At 43.8% G+C, this 6,000-nt stretch overlaps 1 protein-coding gene across 1 annotated transcript in view; it reads left to right on the top strand.

Annotated features, from left to right (window-relative positions):
* Nucleotides 1-3,532: 3,532 nt before the first annotated feature.
* The window catches only part of LOC144475982 (lachesin), a 55,325-nt gene continuing 52,857 nt past the window's right edge, over nt 3,533-6,000 (top strand). The window contains exon 1 of the mRNA XM_078192473.1: nt 3,533-3,994. The gene's annotated coding sequence lies outside the window, so the exon portion shown is untranslated. The remainder of the gene's footprint in view (nt 3,995-6,000) is intronic.

The raw sequence follows: 6,000 nt of genomic DNA, 5'->3' as shown, positions 1-6,000 counted from the left end.
AATAAGCAGCGGCTCGAACAAAAGATATTATTGAACGGCGGCGACTAGTTGAAGGGAAATATTATTTTATACGCTGCCGTAATGAAAACCTAGTGACGCGGCGGGGACTCGTGCGGATCTTTTCAGCGAGCTGGTCGTTGCGGTTAATATCGAATTTAGAGCAAATGATTACACGTTCAGGGATCGTGAATGATTCTATTTTGAACGATTCTTCATTGTGCGAGGTACGAGCTTTCGAATGTATTGCTTCGCAGTGCTAGCGATGTGATTCACAGCGAGCAAAATTAATCAGTGACGAGGGCTACTCATCGTCCCACTCAAAGTGAGATTTTGACCACCTGTTCATACATTCTAAGCTTCGTGAGAAATTGTGATCTCGAAACCTAATTAAGTATGATGTAGTTTTATATAAGCAACGCGTCATTGTACACGTATTTATCCCCTTGCACTACGATTCCTTTAACCCTTAATTAGGCGCATGGGGTCAGGGCCACAGGGTCACAGTAAGTATTTGTTTCTTAAAGTTAAGTATATTAAAGAACTTTATTAATTACTATAGAAATCCATTAAGTTTTATTCCTTTTTGATACTCCTTTCCCAATGTTTTTTTGGGGGTTATTTAAGACCCCATGCGCCTAATTGGGTGATTTTCTTAATGCGCCTAATTAAGGGTTAATATATGTAGGTCCAGACAATTTTTGTTCCCTTTACTGTCTTTATGTACTTTTGTTTCTAGACTTTGATAAGAGAAGAATTTATCTTCATTTCGATATAGAAGAAATTAACCAGTTAACAATTTACCGTCCGATAGCCTATAAATCGGCTTTTCATCTCGACCGGTACCCTGTGAATCAGTTGTCGTGGCAACCAACAATTTGCTATCTGTTATTAAAGTATTATTACGTAATTTCTAAAAAAACATTGCTTAATGTTAATGCTATGAAAATATGCAAATGTTTACTGTCGAATGACCGGTCGGCAAATAGGTTAAGTGTGTTTGACGACTATATCCGTCATGGAGATGTGACAGAATTTTGTGTCATGACGGTTATATCCGTCATACGTAAAATTTTCTTACAATTTAATATTTAAAATTGTAATTCTGGTGATAATTGAAATATACTCGTAAATTTTAGTATGTTTAAAATATTTAGCAGTCAACACGGAATGACTAAACACGTTGACTGCCGACAATCGACCACTAAAATACGCACACGGTTGAAACAATTTAATTAATTAAAGCGAAGCTAGAAAGTTAATATTTATCATAAGCGGTGGTATTAGAACTTTTTCGCATTCGAAACATTCTAGTCAAATTCAATTTATTCAAATATATTATAATAGAAATGAATTTTCAAGATTGGTCGAAAATTAGTGTCACCCATATTTGGGTGACGCGGCGCTCAACGTGTTAAACAAATGAAAATTATAAATAGTCTGAGTTGGATTCATAATTTCTAACCAGTTAACTGGTTAATAATGCTCATATTTAGTAGATCTTGCATGAAATCTGTATCGCGAGTCTGACTCGTTGTTATAATGCAACGGGTTACACACACGATCGTAGTATAGCCGAGATAAACCTCCGACAAGGTCGCAAACGCTATAAGTAAAAGAAAGAAAGGAGGTGCACGCGATCGCTTCAAAAGTGGCCCGAACTTTCTCAGGGGTTGGACCGGAAGGGGACACGCGGCGGTTCGGGGACACAGTTACACGGGGGACACACGGGGTGTGCCACGGGTGCGAACAATATCGTCGATCGACTCGATCCGGAAACTTCGTCTCCCACGAATTCCACGGTTTAGCTACCCTGTTAGCTCGCGTTGCGACGACGTCGAATTCTTCCGGCCGTGCGCGTTGTCCTCCCGCGTTAAAGCGCGTGTTCCGCGCCGCTGCGGAGTTTCGTAACCGTGACATTCCCCGTCTAATCATAATCCCCTTGTAATCCGACGGTTCCCGCGAGGCACCCGGTACCGAATGGCATCGCGCGTGAGCGTAAGGCGCCAAAATTCCGCGGTTCGTTTAGCCATTGTCGGATCGTTGTACAAAATGGCTCCTGAACGAGTACCTACGTTAAACGATTCATTATGCCCCGGCTTGGGTTAATGGCCCTCGAACAACGCCGCATCGCTGGCGATCTTATATTTACGCCACGAGTTTGTCAATGGCATCGCTTCCTCTCCCGATAGCCTCGCACACGCTGACAAATTCTACCCGCCCTCCACGTCCCGCGAAACATTTAATCTAATTCGTTTTATTTCATCTCCATTCCGAGTTAATTAATAAATATTTCACGCGACGAGATTCGCCGCATTCCTCGGTTTTTCAAACAATCTCTCTGCTTCATTAAAACGTCCGGCTCGCGTTGCAGCAGGAAAATGGTCGTAGCGTATCATATACCATATTATATTACTTCTTTTATTTTTTTCATAGTTTATTCTCTCCCTTTTCTTTACCGTCTAAAAGGATTCTCTTGTTGAGGTGAATAAATCATTACTTTTATTAGTTTATTTTCAAGCTCGCTACTTTGCGCTCTCAAATGACATATATGGCTCATATATGTCACGGCTCGATTAACTCCACTTTTTGAAAAATCTTAAATTTAAGTGTCAAAGCACTTGGCATAGTCATAACTTTTTATATTTATAATAACTTTCCTGAATAATAAAGATTAACACCATTAAACGGCAAAATTTTTTTTTTTCTTTTTTGGCTATTCTTTCTTGTTAATTTTATACATTAAATAATATTAATTTTATACATTAAATTATACGTTAAATGAAAGCTATATCTGTATTTATTCATTCTACATTATATATATGCGAATCTATGTTATAACAGGAATTTTAAAAATCAATGTACATCATTTCATCGCGTTTCTCGACTTTTTGTTTTATGGAGTTAGTCGATGTGTGCACTGAACGGCTCATATCTAGTACATCTAGCCAGAGAATTATTAGATTATATATTTTATTTCAGTATGACTGTATTTCGCTGATACCCGTATCCAATAAATGCCGACGTCTTTAATACCGCTAAAAAAGGCCACATAACCTTGTTACGATTATGTTGCAATAAACGACGCGGTTCTTTTCACACGTCCCACGGTTTCGATAAATAATACACGGTGTTACGCGTCGATGCGAAGAAAAACTCACGGTCCGATACACGAGGGACGGGGTGGAACAATTTAAAAGTCGCAGTATCTCGACAGAAACGAGGACCGAACGCTTGTTATTAATTTTCCTTGGAGCATCGCGAATCGTTTTTCCGGTGTCTCGGTCGAGAAAAGGGGGACGTTTGAACGGTCAAAGATTCAGAGCAATCGGACCGGGAGTCCGGATGGGACCCGATCGCCGGCGCGGGGCGAGAGAGAGGGAGAGACCCGTAGCCTAGGCTTTCCTCTCGAAGCTTTATTTTCACGCGGATCATGGTTCCGGTGTACTCTGGCGTTCCGCTCGACGCCCGGGCCTCGGCGACGATCCGCATGCATCAAAGCTACATAATAAATTGAATATTATATGCAGCGACGAGGGATGCGAGGGGTCGCGAGGAAACGACGGGAAGGTAGTGGGCGGAGGAAACGCGAAGGAGTCGCGGTCGTGAGAGAGAGAGAGAGAGAGAGAGAGAGAGGGAGGGAAGGAGAGAAAAGGGGAAAGAGGACAGTGGAAAGAGGAAAGAAGAAGGGACACAGGAGGTCCTGGACCTGCGCCATGCGAGGCGAGCGTCCCGTCACGGAGCGTTCCGACGCTCGACTCGCTCGACGGCTAGCTCGACGCCGTCAGTACACGCGTCTCGACGCCCGGGGATGCGTCCGGTGCCGGAATTATAGCGGGACGCTCTCGTCGAACCGATCTCGGCCGTCCGCTGGCTCGTAACCCGGGACCGATAAAGTGTGCCGCGTCGGAAACCAAAAAAAAGACAGGAGAGAGACAGTACCACGTATGACGCGCCGTGTGCATTCGCGAGTATAATGCTACACATTTCTCACGAGGTAACGTCCCGCGATGGGATACCGTGTGCCGGTCTCCCGGGAGAGGGAAGATCGCAGAGCGGTTCGATCCGCGATCGAACCGTCGGACCGATCCCCTGGAATCGTCGATCCCCCACCCCCCCGCTGGTTTCGCCCGAAAGGATTTTTCCCCCAAAGTGTCCGCGTGGAGTTCCTGCTGTTCCGCTCCTTCTCGCCGCGGCGGCAGCGAGAGAGAGCCGGAGCCGATTTTCCGGCGGGACGATATATCAGCGCGATATTTTCGAGCGGAATTCCCTGCCGAATTCCAAGTGAATTACGAGGGTGCCGGGCACCGAAGGCACACCGGAGCCACCAAAAGGTTCCACGGAGAGCCTCCGCGAAGGCTTCCGTAGATTCGGCGATAGGCAGCCTGGAAATCCGTCGACCGATAATCCGCGTCGGCCAATTGAATTTTCGATATTCCGCGGAATTATCCTCGGGAAGGGTGGGCCCTCGGGTCCGCGCGACGCCGAGTCTCTCTCCCTCGTCCTGGAGAAGAACCTTTCTTCCCGCTGCTGGCCGCGATCGAACGCGCGCCCTCGTATTTTCACGGTTCTTTGGGAACCGGGCAAAAAGGGACAAGGGACACCGGAATACGAGGGACGCGGATCCGTTCGTATATGACGGGTTTTTACCGCGCGCGACGGTCATAGCTAATGGCCCCGGCCGGTGACTTTGATAAATCCATCCCTCGAAGGTGATTCATTATGCGACCGCCCCCCGGTTTCCGCCGTGCGTATGAATTTTAATAACGTCAAATGCTGCGCGAAACATCGCGCGCGTTTCGTAACCGAGCGCAGCTATCGTCCGAAGTGTCCGAGCGCGATCGTTCCCCGGGATAAAGAATCGCGCAATTAACGGCCGGAGTGCGATCACCGTAGGAACTGCGGAGATTCCTGGGGAGATTATCAAACGATTTCCCGTAATTTTGACGACCGTCGCTTCGCGGAACGTTGAACAGGATTTAGAGGATAACAGTAATAATTTGTTCACGGGTAGAAACCATTCGTGCGTGAGGGAGTTATGGATCATGGATGATAGGTCAAATATGATCGGTTCAAATGAGTAGGTAAAATTTGTACGAAGTAGAAAAAATTAATATATTCGTTTACATTTATAAAGTCTGTAATCAGACAGGTCAATTTTGATCGATTAATGTCCTATGACAAAGAATCTACGCTGATCAATCGTAAAATATTAATAGTACAATAGATAGTAATATAGATTAAATATGACTAACTAAAATCTGTAGGAACTAAAAAAATTAATATATTCATTTACATTTATAAAGTCTGTAATCAGACAGTTCAATTGACCGATCAATGTTCTATGGCAAAGAATCTACACTGTTCTCTCGTACAAGATTAATAGTATAATAGATAATAGGTCAACTATGACTAAATTGTCTAACTAAAAAAAAATTGATATATTCATTTGCATTTATGAAGACTCTAATCATTTCAATTGACCGATTCATATTCTACGGTACAGAATCTACGCTGTTCTCTCTTATAAGATTAATAGTATGATATATAGTAATATATAGGTTAAATATGACTAGCTAAAATGTCCAACTAAAATTTGTACGAACTAAAAAAATTAATATATTCAATTGCATTTACAAAGACCCCGATCAGGTAGTTCAACCGATCGATTAATGCTCCATGGCACAGAATCTGCGCTGTTCAATCGTAAAATATTAATAGTATAATAGACAGTACTAAATCAAACATGACTAGCTCAAATGACCAACTAAAATTTGTACGAACTAAAAACATTGATCTATTCAATTGCATTTGTAAAGCCACGAATCGGACGGTTCAGTTGACCAATTAATGTTGTATGGCACATAATCTACTCGTAAACGGTTAATCGCGATCGCCATACGGCAGACGCGAGTTCGTTCGCTTCGTTCAAGAGTCCGTGGCGTCGCGGCACGCGGAACTGAGACCGGAGATAACTAATTCCCGACGATTGTCCGAAGACGC

The sequence above is a fragment of the Augochlora pura genome, chromosome 10 (assembly GCF_028453695.1).
Source record: "Augochlora pura isolate Apur16 chromosome 10, APUR_v2.2.1, whole genome shotgun sequence".
Lineage (NCBI taxonomy): Eukaryota > Metazoa > Arthropoda > Insecta > Hymenoptera > Halictidae > Augochlora > Augochlora pura.
The sequence above is the reverse complement of the archived record's forward strand: the minus strand, read 5'-3'. Positions and strand labels throughout refer to the sequence as shown.